This window comes from Amblyomma maculatum, chromosome 9 (genome assembly GCF_055883805.1).
Source record: "Amblyomma maculatum isolate TAMU_Amacu chromosome 9, ASM5588380v1, whole genome shotgun sequence".
Taxonomy (NCBI): domain Eukaryota; kingdom Metazoa; phylum Arthropoda; class Arachnida; order Ixodida; family Ixodidae; genus Amblyomma; species Amblyomma maculatum.
This window is the reverse complement of record NC_139352.1, coordinates 65,322,303-65,341,265: the sequence shown is the minus strand read 5'-3', so window position 1 is coordinate 65,341,265 and position 18,963 is coordinate 65,322,303. Positions and strand designations below refer to the sequence as shown.

The 18,963-nt window shown below is 46.6% G+C and overlaps 1 protein-coding gene across 1 annotated transcript in view; it reads right to left on the bottom strand.

Annotated features, from left to right (window-relative positions):
- Positions 1–5,439, bottom strand: part of LOC146179256 (calcium-activated chloride channel regulator 3A-1-like) — a 45,601-nt gene extending 40,162 nt beyond the window's left edge. Inside the window, exon 1 of the mRNA XM_084578931.1 lies at positions 5,274–5,439. The gene's annotated coding sequence lies outside the window, so the exon portion shown is untranslated. The remainder of the gene's footprint in view (positions 1–5,273) is intronic.
- Positions 5,440–18,963: the final 13,524 nt, after the last annotated feature.

The following is an 18,963-nucleotide window of genomic DNA, read 5'->3' as shown; positions in this document are numbered from 1 at the left end:
TTGGCCTGGATGTTTTAAGGATACGGAAAATTTTGTACGGTCATGCGACACGTGCCAGCGGGTTGGAAAGGCGCAAGATACGTTGAAACTCCGATGGTGTTAGTACCAATCATTACCGAGCCGTTCATCGGTTAGTAATAGATGTAGTTGGGCCACTTCCTGTGACAGAGTCAGGATACCGTTATATCCTCACTATGTTATGCCCAGCCACAAAGTTTCCAGAGGCTGTACCGCTGCGCGAGGTGACGTCCGAGAGTGTAGTGGATTCGCTGCTGTCAGTGTTTGCACGAGTTGTATTCCCTTCCGAGGTCCAAAGTGATCAGGGTAGCGTTATCACAAGTGTCCTCACCACCTCATTTCTCGAGCGATGCGGCATTAAGGCAGTTCACAGCTCGATCCACCATCCGCAGAGCAACAGCGTAGAAAGATGGCATTCTGTTCTCAAACGCGTCCTGAGGGGACTGCTATGAAAACAAGCGCGAATGGGATACCTGCCTTGCAAGGGCGACCGTGGACTACTTGGGTCACAATGTAGGTCACGGTTTCAGGAAACCCAGCGAGATTAAGATTTCTGCGGTAGCAGACTACCCGCGGCCGAGCACGAAGACGGAAATCCGGGCATTCCTGGGGCTGACGGGATACTACAATCACTACATCCCTAACTATTCAGCTTTGGCTAGCCCTCTGACCGACGCTCTCCGCAAGACACAGAACCGACAAATGTAGTCTGGGACGAACAAAAAGAAGCCTCCTTCGTAAACCTGAAGGCTGCGCTGATTAGCCGTCCGGTATTGCGAGCTCCAGACTATGACCGAGAATTCACGGTCCAGTGTGATGCAAGTGATCGAGGGCTAGGTGCTGTTCTCTGCCAGAGAGATGACGACGGTAATGAGCACCCCGTGCTCTACCTGAGCAGAAAACTGAGTTCTAGAGAGACGGCTTATTGCGCGTCAGAGAAAGAGTGCGCTTGCATTGTATGGGCCATTGAAAAATTGCAGTGCTATCTTGGAGGGTGCCAAATTCACCGTAGAGATGGACCATTGTCCCCAGGCTGGCTGCAAACTGCGACATCGAAGAACAGTCGCCTTCTGAGGTGGAGCTTGATTTTACAGCAGTACAATTTTGAAATAAGATACAAAAAGGGGAAGTTAAATGGGAATGCGGACGCGCTTAGCCGCTGTTTCTAAGCGGTCCGAGGTGTTTCTCACCATGTATCCAAATTGATAATCAGGTTGTTGTTTTTTTTTTCGTGCGCTTGTATATGTGTGACTATGTAAAGCAGCACGTTTGGTTTTCTAGGCATACGTGGGTCCTGAACGTCTTGAGTGTGGGCTTTTCTCGGACAACGATGGCAGTTTTCTTTCCACCTGCTCTCTTCAGACGGGAGCCAAGTGCTCGCTTAGACATGTGGTTGAGTTTCAGAGACAGCTCAAGCAATTTGGCCTACTACAATCAAGACAACCCGACAAGCAACAGCGAGCTTCAAGCGTTCATGTGCAGGCCATTAAGACGTCTCTTCAGGCAGCAGCTGCGACTGCTGCCCTCCGCGACTCTTCTGGCTGGGGAGGAGGCTGTTATGACCGGGCATCGTCCGCACTTGCGCGCTCTATTGTTCGCCTGTGGGCATAGATATGTGCTGTGGATATGTGCTGTTGGTGCAAGAGCGCTAAGTGAGCCTGTTTCCACGAATCCTTTTGTGTGAGCCTGTTTGCTTTGTCGAGACCCTGCAAATTCCAAATTGGCCCTGCCAAGGGAACCTCCAGAAAATACAAAGAAATGTCGCCCTGTGGGAAATAGCCGGAAGTGCTTTCGTTCAATTGTTCACCCTTCCCATCGAGAAGCGCTATGGTCAAGTGAGGAATGCCTATTGTCCAAAGGAGACGACGTCCGCTGACGTATAAGACATGAAAGGAGCAAGGTGATTACGGCCATTAGAGGATTTCCCGGGAATGCAGGAAAGATTTGAAATTGCCGGAAAGGGACAATACTGGGAGCAGTATGCGGCGCGCACGTGCACTTGGGTTTCTGAGAAGGAAATCCACTTGCCGGAACCAGCATATCGGATCTTTGCTGAAAAATAGAAATGTACCTCCTCGCCGTTCCCAAGCTCTACCCGCCAACAAGTGACCACGCCCAACGAAACAATGCCGGACCAGTCAGTGCATCAGACCATCAGTGCAGTGATGTGTTCGATTGGATGACGATATCTGAGGGTCGTGCCCTGGAACTGGTTCGTCAGCATCTTCAGAGAGGGGCTCGACATAAGGGGTTTTAAGGACATTGCAGAGCACGAAATGAGGCTCTGAGCCCTGGGTAAACGGCTCATCCAGACGCTTCTCTTTATGAACTCTTAACGCTTGCAATTTGCTGATATACCTCTCTTTTTCATGTAAATAAGTCTTTCTCAATGTGCCATTAAACATGCTTGTATATATTTTACCAACTTCGAAGATTCAATCCTTCATCAACCCGGATTTTCTACACGCTACCAAGTGAAGGCCGGGTCGACTTAGCCCCAGCTTCACGACAACAGCAAAAAAAAAAAAGGTAGGCCCAAATATTATGCTCGTAATGTTTAACGGCCTCAGAAAGGAACAGATATTTACAATAGATAGAAGCACCGCAAGTGGTAGGAGGATGACTTCTTAGGACAGATAGTAAGCGCAGATTTATACCACGAAAAGATTATAACTAAGGGAATAAGATTGGAGCGGAGCGCATCTGGCAGGTACTCGCAGATTATGACCAGCAGCTTATCGGCACCGCTCAAAAGGATAGTGTATAAAACTTGAACCTTACCGGTGCTTATCAATGGGCTGTAACTTGGAGTGTAACGAAATAAAGGTTCTACTTATTTGAGGACAACGCAAATATCTACGGGACTTAAAAATGGCATGCGAGTAACGTTAAGCTATGTGAAGCGTATAGACTGTTTCAGAGAAATAACTCGACCTAACGACATTCCAGCCAAATCAAAGAGTTGACAGGGGTAGGAAATGTATTGCGAAGAGATTTTACCCATGGCCGCTAAGGGCAACGAAATAGATTCAAAGGGAAGGAGAGGTCTAGCAAAGGGCGAAACAAAGTTAAATGGACGGATGAGGTTAAGTTTACAGGGTTCAATAGGATGCAGCTATAGCACAGGACCGGGTCAATTGGAGGAATATGAGAGAGGCCTCCGCCCTGTTGTGGTAATAGTCCAGCAGATGATAATGATGACATTTCTAATCCTTTAACTTGTGCTTCCATTACGTCCCGCATACTTATTCGCTTAGAGCCGTAAGCCACGACAATCTGTGACGGACTATCGACGTAGGCACAAAGTCCCGCTTTAACCAAGCCATATGAATGTGATTGCGTGGCCTAAGGGTATGCGATGTCTTTCTCGAGGTCCAGACGTCCGAAGTTCGACTCTATGCACTCCTTCCATGTTATGTTGTCTCCCAACATCGCAAAACCAGCCAACAATGCGTTACCAGTCGTATCAATTTCCAACTACCACTTGTCAGAGTGATTAATCGCTTAGTACTCCGCCAACGCTCACGCCTGATTTTCGAAAGATTGTAGAGTAGTTTGACGAGGTCGGTTAGATAAATTTGGCTAAACAGGAGTCGAATCAAATGAAACAGGTTTGTTTAATCCTTCCAGCTGTCATTCAGCATCTAGATGACGCTAAAATAAAGTTTTGGTTTAGTTCGGTTTCGCTTCTGGACAAAAGTACGGCTTGCAGTTCTGATTAAGCGTTCAGCTCTGATTAAAGTTCAGCACCTGGTCAGACACAAATATTTCTGAAATGATTTCGATTAACAGGAACTTTAGGACCTCTAGGGTCGCGAACACGTTACCCAAACAGGAGTATTTCGCAAGAAAGAGGGGCAGTTGCATTTTATTTTAGTTACAACTAACACAGGGAGATTGAAATGAAATTGAAATACTATTTCATGAATCAAGGAAATGGATCACTTCTGATTGAAGCTGTCTCGAAATAACGTGACGGCAGCCATGTTTTTTTTTTCCCGGCGCGTGCCTGCTTTCTCCCACTGTCTGGAAATCATTAAAAGCGTCTCAACATTCAAAGTGTATTTAATCTAAAGCGTATGTTTCATTCGAGGGGTATACAGAGATGGGTGCCAGAATTGGAGCATTCACTTGTATAACACTTCGTACGCAAAAATAATGAAAATTTTCGTCTTTCGAACTTTATAAAAGTTCATTTTGTAATATATACCTTTCAAACTCTGGTGCAGAAAAAATCAGCTTGCTCTGTGCGCATTCCTCGATGCCGTGCTTTTTAATCGTGACTCGGAAGGGGTTACTGCTGATCCTTGCTATATGACAGTCAGATGACCCTTGATAACATTGTATTCTATGCAACCTCCGTGATAAATCAGCATAAATGACGACTATCGAATATCTACGCACTCATTCGTATTCACGCCCATGGTACCCATACTTGCGTACAAGCAAACAGTTGCCATGACGTGAAAATGGTTTTAAAACGCAGTATCGTTTGCCAGCAAACACGTCACACATGTGCAGAGAAAGAAAACGAGGACTCAGCCGAATCTTTCCTAAAAAATGTGCCGATCGGCTGAGAGAACGCAATACTTCCTTCCGTATACATATTCAACCGGATAGTGTCATGTTTCAGCAGCTCGGCCTTTTCTCATTAACATCGGTCATACCGACTCAGCTCTATACGCCATTGCGCGGAAGTTGTATCGGTGGAGAATTGCAAAATCATTTCCATAAGGGAACCTACCCTTCGAGCCTCTAGCTAATTGCGTTATTCATAGCATTACTCATGTTAGCCTTATTTAAAACTCCATATTCCGGCATTAAAACAAAATAATATTTAGTTGTCGAAACCTATGGCCTATACTGAAAAAAGAGAAACAGGCTCTCTGGCCAAATGGCACATATTATGTTGAGGCATGAAAAGGAAAGAAAAATAAAGAGCCTCTGCCCGTGCCACATAGTAAGTAGATAAACCTGAAAGGGCATTTTTTATCAAGTTGTTTTGTGGTTTTGGGGGCTCACCTGATTCCTGAAGGTGAAAATCAGAGCGCCAGATGACAGATAGTGAGGTTCGTTTCTTTAAATCTTCTGGCCACCTTATTCTGTGGCTTATTCAGAGACAGCAATCTAAATAGATGATCAGACCGACCTATCTAACGATGATACGACGAATAATTTTATGTATACACATGGACGGGACGAGAGTAGGACAAGTAAGTAGGACGAAGACTAAACACTAAATTGTCTATAGTCACCAGTTCGTTGGGTGGAGAAGCCGGTGCAGACGCTCCGGGTGGTCAGAATTTTGCAGGGTCGGTCCAGTAAGGCCTCGGTAAGCCCAGCGGAAGGCTAGGCCACCGGACGGGGCCCAGTAGAGGCAAGAGGCCTCGGGTTGCCTTTCCACAGCCGATGCGTCAGGCCTCCCCGATGAGCCTGGGCTCAGCACGGCGCCGAACGCTCGTGCCAGTGAAGAGCTGGCGCTCTGGCACTCCCGAGCCCGACCACCGTTCCGAGCTTAATGGACAACAGGAGAACAGGACAGGATACGGCCGGCAGGCCCCAGGTCTGGATCCCCGGGTCAGGCCTGGCAGAAGACCCGCCGCTCCGAGCTCCTTGGACAGCCGATCGGCTCCCCTGCTCGCCTGTTCTCTCCTGCTCGTGCCTCGCGCTCCTCGAGCCAACCTCCACGTTTTCCTCTTCTTCTTTTTCCAAACGTGGTTTTCTTTCTTCGTCTTTTATCAAATTATCACATGTTCTTCACACAGATCTGCGCGCCTTCGACGCGATTTTTCGAATATCTTATGTAAAAATCTAATGCCTTTGATATCGAACTCATTTTCATATTCATATGAAAATGAGTTCAGTTTTATATTCAGTCCATCATTCGCAGCATCAACTTGCGACGACTTTTAAATAGCTTAACATAATGTACTTGTGAGAATTTTATATTTGCGCACTAAATGTTTACAAGGATATAATTATGGTTGATCTGCAAAGCAATTCGCAGCGTAGCGGAAGCGACGAGCTCTCTTCAAAAGCATGCACAACTGCGCTGCTCACACGCGGTCACGGGCGAATCTGGCTAGTTGGGAAATCGATCCCGCTGAGTTCGCAACTTTAACTTTACAGCAAATCTCTTGTGAGACTGCATTTAGTAACAGGTCCACTCGTTTTCGAGTAAAGCATTGCTTTAGCTGAATTCTTCACTTCAACGTCGGGTAATCTTTCTCCATACGTCTTAATTTGTTGTTAATAATTATTTTTTTATATTTGACAGTAGTCATTCATACGTACTTTCTACCCTTCTATCCGGTGACATATATGTGGGTGGCCTCTTCTGTAGGAATCAGCTATCTCCAAATAACCCCAATCGGAAAAAATGAGTCACAGAATTTCTGCTTCAGCATCACTCATTGCACCCTGCGGTTGTTCACGTTAAGGCTGGTTTACTGCCAACCATGGCCATACCAAATAATTCCTGCCGCTCGTGTTCTGTTACTGTTCCAAAAGACAGCCGACTATATCCAGCCGCATACGCTTAATTCTAGTTTTCATGCAATTGCGAAAGGCAACACTAACATATATTATGGTGAGGCTCCCCCCCCCAAAAAATATAAAATAATATGCCTTTACAGTAACAGTCGGCTTTTTTCTGCGGATGCTGTACTCAAGTAAGCTTGCTTGTAGCGACGTGTCCTCTGGCTTCCGGATTGATCTTGCCAGCGCAGATAAATAATTTTCACCAAGCGAAGCAATGTGACTGCCGAACTTATTACGGAGCGTAGCAGTAGCATATCCTGTGCACATTACAAGCCATGACTCAGAACCGTTCGCACTTAGACGCGGAGAAAACGAAATGACTAGAAAATTTTGCGAGAGAGGTAGCGTACCTTTACGCTGAGGAAATGACGGAGGATGCCGCTAAAAGTGTTCCACTCACATATGCTCTTGGAAAAACGGCATTCGAAATCTTGGCTGACATAACTAGCACCTGTGTTCAAAGAGCTATAGTGGCGAAGTGAGAAACCTGAAAACATAATTTAGGTAAGACGAAGCAATTTATTATAAGGAAATGTTTGAAGTTGTACAACCAGTCAGCAAAAAGAACGGTCCGTGCTTTTTTTCTATAGAGTGAACGTTACTGAGTGCAAAAGTGGGGCATTTTGTCCGGTGCATAAATTTGACCTTCAGCTTACCCCAAGGTCAACCACAACTTCAGACCCCTAGCAACTGCCAGCGTTGCTTCGCCACTCATGGATGGTGAATCCACCTTAAGCTTCTTCCCTGCAATAAAGTTTTTCAGACAGACAGATAAGAATATAATCTATGATAAACAGAAACTGGAAAGACTTGGGAAGCAGCATAGAACCGGAGCTTCGCTTCCTGATTGTTTAAAATCCATGTTGGCCGCAAAAGTCAAGGAAGCGCGGAATAACTTTTTTAAACAGGCTTGAAGCATTCATGAGCTCGGACAAAAAATCCTAGAGAGCCCTTTGGACCACTAAAACGCGATCAGGTGAAAGCCAATATAGCGTGGTGGATCGCCGCCCTCCACTACGGCATTTCTATCTTCCTTTCTTCTTTCATTCCCACCTTTCTTCCTGCCTTTACGGCGTGGTACATGTGTCCGCGGAGAATTGTGACCGATACTGTGCACTTGCTATCCTGCAAGTCAAATTAAAACACCGCTGATTCGTGCTTTCCTAACGCCTCCTAAACATCTGGGTCTGCTTCTGTTTGCTGTGTGGTTCGGCGTTCGAGGAAGCGGCAAATGAAAGGCGCCGCACGGACACCTGGATCTGACGTCCGGCAGCGTCAGCTTCGTATATGCATGAATCGCCTGGTGACGCCATGACTTGTCGTAACGGTACATCGCGCGCCCCTTGTCGAACACAACCAGGGCTTGAATCCCGGTCTCGGCGGCTGCGTTTCGATGGGGGCGAAACGGAGTGGCGTCCGTGTGCTGTGCGATGTCAGTGCACGTTAAAGAACCCCAGGTGGTCAAAATTTTCGGAGTCCTCCACTACGGCGTCTCTCATAGCCTGAGTCGCTTTGGGACGTTAAACCCCACAAACCAACCAACCCTTTCATTGAACGCATCAAAGTTCGCCGTTCTATAACTCGTTTACAGGAGAGGAAAGGCGCAGTATCTCTCACTCGCCGAATCCCACTATCATTTGTCCCGCAGCGCTGGTGCAGTGGTAAGACGCCCGACTACTGTGCCGGAGTTCCCGAGTTGAATCCCGACCGCGGCGGCTGCGTTTCGATGGAGGCGAAACTAAGTGGCGTCCGTGTGCTGTGCGACGTAAGCGCACGTTAAAGATCCCCAGGTGGTCGAAAGTACTCCGTAGCCCTCCGCTACGGCTCCCCTTTCTCTCTTTCCACTTTCACTCCCACCTTCCTCCCTTCCCTTACGGAGCGGTTCAGATGTCCGCAGCGCGTGTGACAGATCTGCGCCTTTCCTTTCCTGTGAACCAATTATTATTATTATTATCCTCACGGTAGACAAGGGAAATTATGAAGAGCGTTTCACGATCGTAGGCGTGGCCGTGAAACGCTCTTCATAATTCCCAAAGTGTACGTTTCTTAATTTCCACCGAACAAGACCATGAACTCTTTGAAATGATTTTCCTCATTAGACTGCACAGCCTGTGGAAAACGCGTATGTTGGTTCGGAATGTTGATCCTCTCGTTTCCCCCAGTACTCACTTCGGCCAGATGGCGCACCAGCTTAGAGACACGATAGGTGGTGGTGGTTTGTGGGGTTTAAAGTCCCGAAGCGACTCAGGCTATGAGAGACGCCATAGTGGACTCCGGAAATTTCGACCACCTGGGGTTCTTTAACGTGCACTGACATCGCACAGCACACGGGCGCCTTGCTCTTCGCCTCCACCGAAAAGCGGCCTATGAACCGGACTGGCTGCCATTGTTGATGTGTTGTCTTTCGTTGTCACCGTTTTAGTGAAGTCGCGCTAATTGTATGGTATTGTGTTGTATGTTTCAATTGAACTTTTCGCCTACAGGCTGATTACTTTGTAATTAATGTATATAGCTTTTTCCGGCATTTAAAGGCATGTAATAAATACTATGCGGAAAAAAAAAGAGGCAATCTAGAAATCTACAGCAGAACTTCCCGAGTGGCTCTCAAGGCTAGAGCCTTTGTTGTGTATGCGTGGATTTCAGCGTTTCGTATGTAAATAGCGTATGTAAATAGCATTTAAGTGATTTTTGTTGATTTCGTTCTCGTGAAAAGCAATGTGGCACTTCCGGCCGCCGTAGCGAACGGACGTGTTATGTTGGGCTCCGTTGGAGCGGGTACAGCGGTCATGTCTGGCCGCGGAAACAGGTTTTTTGTTTCGGACAGTGATTATCAGGTTGTACTGCCAAGTTTGCCTACAGGGCGATTTGTTGAAAATACTGTTTTTTTGCACGGTGACATCAGGGCCCGCCCATACCGGGTGGAATACTTTCGTGATGCGCTTGCTCCGCTTTCACTCATGCCGGATGTTATCGCACTGGGGGCGTACCGCATGAACCACGTCTGGGCCGTGACCTTCAAGGACGTGCTGACTTGATGAAGAGGATACTTCGCTTTGAAGACCTGCAGGTTAAAGGTGCTCGGTGTCTCGTCATCGATCCTGCTAACCGAGACGTCCGAATGAAGGTATACTGGTTGCTGCACAGTGTATCAGACGAAGACTTGCGGCTCGCCTTTGCTGCTTTCGGGAAGGTGACAGATGTTGCAAAGGAGAAGTGGAGAGCACAGGGCGTGTCGGATAAGGGTTCAACAACAAGACTTGTGACACTCAAGTTGAATCCAGGTGTCAAGCTCGACGACCTTCCGCATCAGGTGAGCGTCAGTGGCGAATTGGCTCTAGTGGTAGTGCCTGGCACGGCCCCGCTTTGCCTGCGCTGCCAAGGTTCAGGTCACATACGGCGTGAGTGCCGCATTCCGCGATGCAGCTCTTGCCGTCGGTTCGGACACGAAGAGAGTCAGTGCACTCGCACATACGCAAGCGTCACCGGTCCCGGCAAAAGCGATGAAGCGTCCGAGCTGTACAGGGTCGTCCACTCTAAGTGCGAACACGGCTCCGCGTGGCCGCGCTCCGCGGAGCGCCAGCGGATCCGGTGCGTTCGCGCACCGAAGCAAAGCCGCGCAGGCAAGCAGGGGCCCGGGGGAGAAGCTTCGTGTCGTCTGCTACAGCGCTGGCGCGCACCTCGCTTGCATTGCTGGAAAGCAGACGACACGAAGCTCCTCCCCCGGGCCCCTGTGCGCCTGCGCGGCTTTGCTTCGATGCGCGAACGCGCCGGATCCGCTGGCGCTCCGCGGAGCACGGCCACGCGGAGCCGTGTTCGCACTTGAGTGGACGACCCTGTACATGGATGAGGCGGACGCTGAGGAGACTTCGAAAGCAGGAAAAGGACCAGCGGTCAAGGAAGTATTGCAGCCTAATCTTCAAGTCCTTGCGCCACAGAAGCCTAGTGTTCACGCTAGCCCACCGAGCAAACCAATAGTTAGATAACGCGACGAACGACGACGAATCGAACATCGAGGGCGCCGAAGCAACCGCAATGGACGTTACTCAGGGAGCAGCTGGCGTCGGTGCCGGTATACTTCCTGGAAAGCGGACGCGTGACCAGAAAGATACCGAGCGTGAGCAACTGGACGGCAGTGGCAGCGGGGAGCCGTCACCAAAAACAACCGGGAGGAGACGGCCGCCCGTCAAACCGCGGTCGAACCCGAACGTCCCGTCCGAGCCAAGGAAGGCGGTGAAACCGCCTCCATAATCCTTTGGACTGTGTGGCCAGGTGGACTCAGTAAAGACGGTGCTGGCTGTGATCTGTACGGCGCCTGCGAAAGACTGGATTGGGGAATGCTGCATGGAGGCTTTATGCACTGTGAGTTTAGTGTTTTGTTACCCGCTACGAACTCTTATTAGCGGGGCTTTTGTTACTAAGCATGGCGGTTAATCTCGATGTAACACTTCGTCTAGCATCTTTAAATGTCCGGGGTTTGGGAGCAAGAAGACGACAAAGCCAGCTGCGACGCCTATTTCTTGAAAATGACCTTGACCTAATCGCTATCCAAGAAACTAAGATTGAAAGCGAAGAGCTAACTGATCGTATGGCGTCGTCCTTTTATTCTTTGTATGACGTATGCGTCTGCCATTCCGTCGGCGCGTCGGGTGGCTGCGTTTTATTTATTCGTAAAAGTTTAGGCATCAACGTTGCTTCCGTTGTGGCTTCCCAATGCGGTCGCCTTCTTGTTGTTGACTTTTCGTTTTCGAATTATAGTTATCGTGTTGTCTGTGTTTATGCTCCGAACGCGGTGAGCGAGCGCAAAACATTTTTTGAAAGTCTCGAAATGCATCTTAGGTGCGACAAGGTAGTAATATTGATAGGAGACTTCAACTGTGTTTGTTTCGCTCAGGACCGCGCAAAAAATTTGTCAGTGAGGGATAAGAGTGCTCAGCTGCTTCACTCTTTAATTATTGAATGTAATCTCGAAGACGTTGGCTATTTGTTCTCTTACGAGGCACACCCTAAATACACGCATTTTCAAAGGGATAGCCACGTCAGATTAGATCGAATTTATGTCTCTGTTGAACTGCTTCATTGTGCACAGAGTATGACGTTAAGCCCGTAAGCTTCAGTGACCATTGCTTAGTAATTGGAACATTTGGCAGGAAACAGCGGAGGTCACGATTTAACTGGCACCTGTGGAAATTTAACGTGAACCTTTTAGAGGACGACAGTTTTGTAAGAGAGACAACGAAAGAACTCGATAAATTACTTTCGACGCAGGCCGAAAGCTATATAGTTAAGTGGGAGGAGCTAAAGCAGAGAGTAAAGCTTTTAGCTATCAAAACTGCAAGCGCAATTCGATATGACGAAAAAAGAAAAGAGAAAGAAATGCACGAGGAGCTCGAGTTTTTGCTTAGCATGGATAGCATCCAGCCGGGAAGATATGCACAAGAAATAAAAGCCTTGAAACGACAACTTGAAAACATTGACACTGAAAAGTATAAGGCAGCAGTGATAAGAGCAAGGTCTGAAAAATTTTGGGCGGGGGAGACGCCAACTAAGCGAGCGCTGTCAGATGACAAACGGCACGCGTATCAAAAGGAAATACGGCAAATTGACAACCGAGGTGCTGTAACTAGTGGCCCTGCTACTATCAAAAATACCTTTCTAGAACACTACAATGAATTGCTTGGCCGTAAACACGAAGTCAAAAATGGCTTTCAGGGGGAATTTTTGCGCCAAATGCCAAAACTCGATGATGATGTTAAAACGCGTCTAGAACGACCCATAAGTTTGACAGAAATAGAAAGTGCGATAGACGAGCTTCCAATGGGAAAGTCGCCAGGACCTGACGGGCTTGGCGCTGCTTTCTACAAAGCATTTAAAGATTACACAGCCCAGATTTTGCTTAAAGTGCTAGACGAGTCATACGAGCGTAAGCAGGTTCCACCTTCGTTTTCTACCTCGCACATTGTTTTGATTCCGAAGTATGATGAGCCAGGAAAACGCCTGTTGGTGGGTTCTTATCGGCCGATAAGCCTCACCAACGTGGATTACAAAATATACATGAAAGTGCTGGCGAAAAGGCTTCAAAGTGTAATACCGAGTCTGGTTGGGCCACACCAGACGTGCGGCATTAAAGGTCGAAGCATCGCAACTAATGTGCACGTGGTACGAACTGTTTTGGAGTGTTGTGACGCGATTGGATCTTGAGTGGCAATGATACAGCTGGATCTCGCCAAAGCATTCGATCGCGTTTCGCACGATGCCCTTGTTCGAAGTATTAGCACACTCAAACATTGGGCGAGTGATTGAGGAAGGTGTTCGAATGGTGTATGCGAACTTCACGACACGGATAATTGTAAATGGAGAGCTCACTGACAGCATTCGTGTGCTGTCGTCAGTGAGGCAAGGCTGCCCCCTGTCACCGTGGATAATGTCACCCTGTCACCGCGGCCTACCTCGAGCCTCTCTGCCGGTCTATCACAAACAATGAACGTATAACTGGTTTTATGCTACAGTCAGCACAGGTCAAAATGCTGGCATATGCAGATGGCATCGCTGTATTCTGTTCAAGCAGAGAAAGCATTCAAGAAGTTACTGTCCTTGTTTAAAAATTCTGCCGACAGATAGGCTGTGAAGTAAATTGGGGAAAAAAGTGCCGGTTTCTGGCATGGAGACTGGGATGTTACGCCTGAATACTTTTCTCGTTTGCAATGGTCAAAATTGCCCACCCAGTATTTAGGCGTGCCGCTTGAATCGTACCAAGATCTCATCCCTTTCTGGGCTGGCCAAGCAGAGAGGGCGAGAGAGAAAGCTGATTCATGGCAGGGCAAGCCGTTGTCAATGTTCTCACGCGCTTATGTGTGCAATGTTTTCCTTGTGGCAAAGATATAGTACGTAATGAATGTGCTTTCAGCGACGTGTGTTAGCATTCAAAAAATTCATCGTGTCTTTGCCGTTTTCATGTGGGCATCAACATGGGAAAAGTGCAGCAGAACCAACCTCTTTCTTCCTGTTAAGGCGGGGGGCTTGGGCCTTGTGCATCTCTTTTTGCGACAGGTTGTCTCGCGTTTTTTTTTGTCCTTCGTGATCAAAACGACAAATTCTTGAGGACGGTCATGCAAGTACGACTGTGTAAAATGCTTCCAAAATACGTTGTCTGTTCTGGTGAGAATATGAGTGGCGCTTTAAAAGGGTACATGCGCGAAGTTGTCTTGTCTTTCAGAATGTTGCATGCGCATTTTTCAATGGAATACTTGAGCAAAGTGTGTAAGAAGAAGCTGTACAAAGATCTTCTGGATGTGACGATACCGTTGCGGATTTACCGTGCACCACACCGTGGAGGCCCCGGACAGGATGTCTTAAAGCGTGTGAAAAAGATGCCAGTTAGGCCTTCAGTTAAAACGTTCTTCTTTAAGCTACATTCCAACACATTACTTGTTAAAACCTGGTCACATGAAAGAGGCTTATTCGTTCCCTTAACAACAGACTGTCTCCTTTGCAAAAAACCAGAGACAATCGAGCACGTCTTTCTGGATTGCTGGGAACCAGTCTTTCACTGGGATGTTCTCCAGAGAACACTAAAGAAAGACCTTCCGTTAGACCCGTATGGCATACGGTTCCTTCCAGTCGAGAGTGAGGGTATTCCTTTGGATTTAGTCATGGTCTTGGGCCTCCACAGCCTGTGGAAAACAAGAATGCAAGTGGAACATGCAGATGTCAACACGCGTTCTGTACGCGAGAACTTTATCGAGAGTGTGCTGCTCCTTAGAGAAACGTACCGGGTGCTTTCTGATCCACCTGACTGGATCAGTGTGCTCGATGAACTGGTAGCAAGAAATTTTAAACCTTTCGTGACAGCCGAAGTCTGGTTGTTGCGAGTTTTACCATTATTGTTGATCTTTTTTGAATTGATGTGAAATCAAAACAGGCAATAAAGAAAAAAAAAAGTCAAGACCAGGCAATAAGGAAAAATAGGCATGGCGCAGTTGGCAAAGCCCTGGGCTGGGAATCCAACGAATGGAGGTTCAATTCCCGATGGAGACAAGGTTTATTAATTTATTTTGAACTCTGGCTCTCGAAAGCGTGACGCCTCCGCTGACAACCTTCTGCTGACAACCTTTTGTCGACAGCGATAAGGCATTAAAGTCTTTGGCCTCTTGCGTTTTTCAAGATAACAAAATCACTATGATAAAAATTCGTGATGCATCTGGAAAAGAAGCACGTTAGGTCGCTATGTGTTTACTAATCACTTTAATAGTGTGTTCAAAAGGCATGGTGAATACAAATCGCAGTTTTTTTCTACTTTACATACGGATTTGGTTTGACACTTGGTCGCGAACGAGTTACTTAACATTACCACTTAAATGACTCTAAGGCCCGTTGGTGTTCTGAATACATTTTTGAAGCGCTAAGCTAAGCAGGTAAATAGCCCAATACTTGACTGACATGTATAACCTGTCCTTGACTATAAGTAGTTTACCGTCAGATGGGCATAAGGCTCGAGTTTTCCTGATTGCCAAGAAAGGGGACTGTGAACTATAGACCAATAATCGCGTTTTTTATTTTACCGACAATTGCTGTAACTTGTTAATGCATACTATATTGTGACGTGGTAACGGTTCTAGAAGACCACAAGATTTTTTCGGATGACCGGCATGAGTGAGTAGGGAAATGTCCACTGTTACCCGTCTTGTATCCGCTGGGGCGTCAGAATTAACAAAAGGGCGGTTTTTTTACTTAAGTAATATTCCTTAAGGTGCCTCACGGAATAAACTTTACACATTGGGCCTTCCTTCTCTTATAGTTAAGTGAATCAGCGCCTACATCTCAGATAAGCAGCAATTTGTATCGATCCGCTATTGCTGTTCAGACATGTTACAGGTACTTCAGGATTTCCCCACGGCAGTGTCTTGGGGTCCCAATTGCTTCAAAGCTATGTGAACGACCTTCTTTAACGTTGAAAAGAATGTATCTGTGAAGCTTTTTCCGACGACTGTGTTGTGTTCAAAGAAATAATGAGCTATTGTGATTACATTTGACTACAAGAAACCGTAGTAGCAATCGGAGACAGGTGTGTGCTGAGTATGCATATCAACCAAGAAAGCACCGCATTGTTACGAATCACACGAAAAAAGGCCTAGGTTACATAGTTAAACACATGACATTATTTATATTTTAGAAGTAGCGAGCTATAAATACCTCGGTGTAACCCTCACTCACACACTTACTTGCACCTTGCGGTGGCGCAGTGGTTACGGCGCTCGACTACTCTTGCCAAGGATGCGGGATCGAATCCCGGCCTCGGCGGCCGCTTTTCGGTGCAGGCGAAAAGCAAGGCGCCCGTGTGCTGTGCGATGTCAGTGCACGTTAAAGAACCCCAGGTGGTCGAAATTTTTGGAGCCCTCCCCTACGGCGTCTCTCATAGCCTGAGTCGCTTTGGGACGTTAAACCCCAAAAACCAAACCAAAGCAAAGCATATCTCGGACATGTCTCGAGTTCCGACATATCGCTGACTTGCTATAACAAATTTCACCCTCCACTTCTAGTTACGACTTCTGTCTCTGTCTCACCTTCTACTAATTCAGATCGGGCGGAGAATTCGCCCCGTTCACGTCTGCACATGGCGACTATGGTAGTCTCTTCAATTTCTTCTCTTCCGTCAACTGGTCCCTTTTAAATGACATTAGTGATGCGACGGACAAGTCAGTCGCTTTACTGAAATAGTTCTTGATGGTAGGCTTCAGTAAATACCTCTGCATACTCCTACTCGTAGCAAGTTTTTTCTTTTCTGGTTTTCCGGAAAACTAAGAACGCCACTTGCGTTCTCCTTGCAAACGCTTGCAATAGCGGGATCACGATTCTTATCTTGCGTCTTTAGAGAGGAGTGCCCCAAATTGTCCTAGTCAGTTCTGGCGGTACTCGCAATCGTTCCATTAAATTGGATTCGAGTATCAACTTAGTTGACTCATAGGGTTGGAAATTCGGGATGTCCGGACAGTTTTCCCCAACATTTTTCCTCCGTATACAAACCCCCACATTGCGATTCCGTATGCCTCCCACCTCGTGCACCACCTAATTCCGTTCTGATGGTATTCAAGCCGCCATAATAAAAGCCTTCAGTAGTATCTTTGTACCAGCATTGCTTCTATATTTAATAACTGTTTTAAAAAAATGCTATATTTTCTCATAAGTGGAAAATAGCACGCGGGTTTTCTGTCTTCAAGTCAGGAAACAAATCTGGTGTTTTCAATTATCGTCCGATTTCTCTTCTACGTGCAACCTCTAAGCTTTTCGAATTAGCTTTGCACAATGTACTTTCCTTCCATCTCAAACATATCATAGTACCGAATCAACATGGCTTCATGTCAGGTCGCTCTACTTCTACCAACCTAGTCACGTTTATGACATATGCCTCTGCAGCAGTCCTTCAGAGAGGTCAGGTTGACACTGTGTACTGTGATTTGAGCAAAGCTTTCGACTTTGTTACTCACTCATTACTTCTTGAAAAGCTTCTACTTTCTGGCGTCGAAGTATCAATCGTAACCCTTCTACGTAGCTATCTCCTTGATTGCTCCTTTTTGTCAGTGTCAATGGACAATACCTGCTTCATTTACCGTGCAACTAGTGGAGTTCCTCAAGGTTCTGTATTAGACACGTTTCTATTCTCCGCTTTTATTAATGATGTTTCCTCTGTGATAAAAAACTCCTCGTTTCTTCTTTATGCTGATGATGTCAAAATATTCAAGGTCTTACATTTTTTTTTTAAGATTGCTTGTCTTTACAATCGGACATACCTGATTTCCCTAATTGGTGAGCGAATAAAGTACTTACCCTCAATTGCCAAAGTAGGGTTGTCTCATTTTTTAGTAAAACACACAGCTTTCTCTACCATTATTCATTGCAATCTGTGCTGTTGGACAGGGTTGATGAAATTAATGACCTTGGTGTATTTTTTGACCGCACCCTAAGCTTCTGATCTCATACTAAACTTATTGCTCTGCGGGCTATGAGGACACTCGGATTCGTCTGCAGACTTTCGAGAGAGTTCCGTACTCCACTTCCGGTCTTAAAGCTGTACCTTTCCATATGCTTGCCGCTATTGGAGTATGCGTCGGTTGTTTGGAATGGCACTTGCAAATCGAACTGTGACAAGGTTGACAGAGCACAGCAAAAAAATTTACAGATATTTCAATATTGCTTTCCTTACGCAACTTCCACCTCTCGCTCCACCAGGAGTACCCCACTGAATCTTTCTTCTCTTACGTGCCGTCATGTCGGAGTAGATATAATTTTTCTGTATTGTCTCAATTTGTCTCATGGCCACATTATGTGCCCTCAGCTGATAGAGTACATCCTACTGCACGGTCCACGAAAGGTTGCGAGGGCATTAAACCGTTTCGAGGTTTTCCGTTTTCGCATTCCCATTTCCCTATAGACAGAAGACAGATGTCTGCTGCCTTTCCTCGCGTGTGGCAAATGGCACGCGTGTTTCCTGTCTTCAAGTCTGGAAACAAATCTGATGTTTCCAATTATCGTCCGATTTCTATTCTATGTACAACCTCTAAGCTTTTCGAATTAGCTTTGCACAACGTACTTTCCTTCCCTCTCAAACATATCATAGTACCGAATCAGCATGGCTTCATGTCGGGTTGCTCTACTTCTACCAACCTAGTCACGTTTATGACGTATGCCTCTGCAGCAGTCCTTCAGAGGGGTCAGGTTGACACTGTGTACAGTGATATGAGCAAAGCTTTCCACGTTGTTACTCACTCACTACTTCTTGAAAAACTTCTACTCTCTGGCGTTGAAGTCTCACTCGTAGCCCTCCTACGCAAGTATCTCCTTGATCGCTTCTGCTTTGTCAGTGTCAATGGACAGACTTCTTTCGTTTACCCTGCAACGAGTGGAGTTCCTCAAGGTTCAGTACTGGGCCCGCTTCTCTTCTCCGTTTTTATTAATGATGTTTCCTCGGCGATAAAGAACTCCTCGTTTCTTCTTTATGCTGATGATATAAAAATATTCAAGGTAATACATTCTTTTCAAGATTGCTTGTTGTTGCAATCGGACATATCTGCTTTTTCTGATTGGTGTGTGAAGAATCTACTTACCCTCTATTCTTCCAAAACTAGGGTTGCGTCCTTTACTCGTAAAACACATAGCTTTCTCTACCATTATTCTGTGAATTCTGTGCTGTTGGACAGGGTTGATGAAATTAATGACCTTGGTGTACTTTTTGACCGCACCCTCAGCTTCTCCTCTCACACTAAACGCATTGCTCAGCGGGCTATGCGCACACTCGGATTCGTTTGCAGACTTTCGAGAGAGTTCCATACTCCACTTCCGTTCCTAAAACTGTACCTGTCCATATGCTTGCCGGTCTTGGAGTATGCGTCGGTTGTTTGGAATGGCACTTGC